A 2,869-nucleotide genomic window follows, 5' to 3' on the forward strand; every position below is an offset into this window, starting at 1 on the left:
GACACAGAACCTGCACACTGAACACTGAGAGCCAGCGAATCCTTAACAGCTAACTCATCAGACCGTTTGGAAAGTAGTCTGTTATCTTTGGGAGTGAGAAGGTTCCTGGCCACCACCGCAGCGGTCATATCATTCTTCATCACGGAATCCCCAACGGTAAGAGGACCAGTAGGGGAGACGAAGGATGGGCGCCATATGTTGTCTGGAGAAGGCGGGGCTGCCTCTTCAACAAGGTTCAAGTCAAAACGACGGTCGGAGGGGCCAGACATTTTCAAAGGTGTTGAAGAGAGAAGAGGTCGGACAAATCAAGATCTTAGAAGTGCAAGAATGAAGCTTCTACTGGTGGAGATTCAAGTGTGCTTTGGAACTTAATGCCAGCCCCTATAAAAATCTGCACTCGACGAAGCTTCAGAAATCGAAGAGGCGCCTGCTCAGAAATCGAAGAGGCGTTTGCTTTCTCAAAAGCTGGGCTGCTTAGAGATCACGAGGGTTGATCTCAGAAATCGAAGAGGCGTTTGCTTTCTCAAAAGTTTGGCTGCTCAAAGACCACGAAGGCCGATCTCAAAAATCGAAGATGCACTCGCTTTCTCAAAAGCTGGGCTCCCCAGAGACCACGAGGGCCGATCTCAGAAATCGAAGAGGCACCTACTTTTCCAGCCTTTTCCAGCCTTGTCAGCACCTATCACACGCACACTCAGTTTTGCGGAAATTATGGGCATTCTGTCAAAGACTTCTGGGGAAGTAGAAAACACATGAATCTTACTGTTCAATCACCCACTTCCCACACGCAACAATAGCTCATGGGTACCACAGATAACTTTGCCAAAGTTCTCTGCCAAAGTTGAGCACGTGAAGCTTGCAGCTCCCACTACATCGCTCTAACCAAGAAGGGTAAAAGAATAGCAAAGAAACAGCACTAACAAAGTTTAGACCCATAAATTTTGAAGGTCTAGCTACCATATTACTACCCACAAGGGTAAAGGAACAGTACCACTGCTGGATAATTGGAAAGTCCCTGTGTGTCAACCTCTGTGCTTCGTGGCAAGGTAGACTAGCAAACATGCCCAACCTTTACTCACATTCGAGAAAACACTCCCAATAAGATTGCTTGCTCCAAAATCGAAGAGGCACCGTCCTCCGAATCTCGAGAGCCAGACTCCTAACATGACTACTTTCTTAAAAATCGAAGAGAGGGTAAAGGAACAGTACCATTGCTGGATAATTGGAAAGTCCCTGTGTGTCAACCTCTGTGCTTCGTGGCAAGGTAGACTAGCAAACATGCCCAACCTTTACTCACATTCGAGAAAACACTCCCAACAAGATTGCTTGCTCCAAAATCGAAGAGGCACCGCCCTCCGAATCTCGAGAGCCAGACTCCCAACATGATTACTTTCTCAAAAATCGAAGAGACACTGCTCCCCGAATCTCGAGAGCCAGACCCCCAGCATGATTGCTTTCTCAAAAATCGATGAGGCATCGTTCTCCGAATCAATCGAAGAGGCGCTCGCTTTCTCAAAAGCTGGGCTGCTCAGAGACCACGAGGGCCGATCTCAGAAATCGAAGAGGCACCTACTTTTCTAGCCTTGTCAGCACCTGTCACACGCACACTCAGCTTTGCAGAAATTATGGGCATTCTGTCGAAGACTTCTGGTGAAGTAGAAAGCACATGAATCTTACTGTTCAATCACCCACTTCCCACACGCAACAATAGCTCATGGGTACCACAAATAACTTTGCCAAAGTTCTCTGCCAAAGTTGAGCACGTGAAGCTTGCAGCTCCCACTACATCGCTCTGACCAAGAAAGGTAAAAGAATAGCAAAGAAACAGCACTAACAAAAGTTTAGACACATAAATTTTGAAGGTCTAGCTACCATATTATTACCCACAACTGTAAAGGAACAGTACCACTGCTGGATAATTGGAAAGTCCCTGTGTGTCAACCTCTGTGCTTCGTGGCAAGGTAGACTAGCAAACATGCCCAACCTTTACTCACATTCGAGAAAACACTCCCAATAAGATTGCTTGCTCCAAAATCGAAGAGGCACCATCCTCCGAATCTCGAGAGCCAGACTCCCAACATGACTACTTTCTCAAAATCGAAGAGAGGGTAAAGGAACAGTACCATTGCTGGATAATTGGAAAGTCCCTGTGTGTCAACCTTTGTGCTTCGTGGCAAGGTAGACTAGCAAACATGCCCAACCTTTACTCACATTCGAGACAACACTCCCAACAAGATTGCTTGCTCCAAAATCGAAGAGGCACCGCCCTCCGAATCTCGAGAGCCAGACTCCCAACATGATTACTTCCTCAAAAATCGAAGAGACACTGCTCTCCGAATCTCGAGAGTCATACCCCCAGCATGATTGCTTTCTCAAAAATCGAAGAGGCATCGTTCTCCGAATCTCGAGAGCCAGATACCACAGACCACTTTTTCAAAGTGCTCTGACAGAGTTAAAACATGTGAAACTGGCAGCTCCCACTACCGTGCTATGACCAAGCAGGGTAAAGGAATAGCATTACTACTTGTTGTTAGGGAGACTCCTATATATGTCGACCTCCATCCCCAACGGACAGGCAGACCTGCAAAAATGCTCAACCCTTCATCATATCTGAGAGGGCACTCCCAACGAAGCCTTTCGAAATATTCAGCTTTCTTTCCCCCCGATAATACCTCTGCAAACAAGCTATACTAGAGCAAGAATATCTCATATCATCAGGGTTAAAAGCAAGAGTATCCCATATCATGCTTTTTCCCTGTCTTTTCTTTTGGCCTTGTTTTTACCTGCAAGACAAGGAGAAAGAGAGCAATCAGTCAGCACTTGGAATCAAGCTTCCAGCCAGGAACTGACTGCCTGGAACCCCTTACCT

The 2,869-nt window shown here is 46.6% G+C and overlaps 1 long non-coding RNA gene across 1 annotated transcript; it reads left to right on the forward strand.

Moving 5' to 3' along the window:
* Positions 1–871: 871 nt before the first annotated feature.
* Positions 872–2,575, forward strand: LOC126590045 (uncharacterized). The gene is made up of 2 exons (XR_007612034.1): positions 872–947; positions 1,863–2,575. It is a non-coding gene; the product is annotated as an uncharacterized LOC126590045 (long non-coding RNA).
* The last annotated feature ends 294 nt before the right edge of the window (positions 2,576–2,869 follow it).

Source organism: Malus sylvestris, chromosome 11 (assembly GCF_916048215.2).
Source record: "Malus sylvestris chromosome 11, drMalSylv7.2, whole genome shotgun sequence".
NCBI classification, from domain to species: Eukaryota; Viridiplantae; Streptophyta; class Magnoliopsida; order Rosales; family Rosaceae; genus Malus; species Malus sylvestris.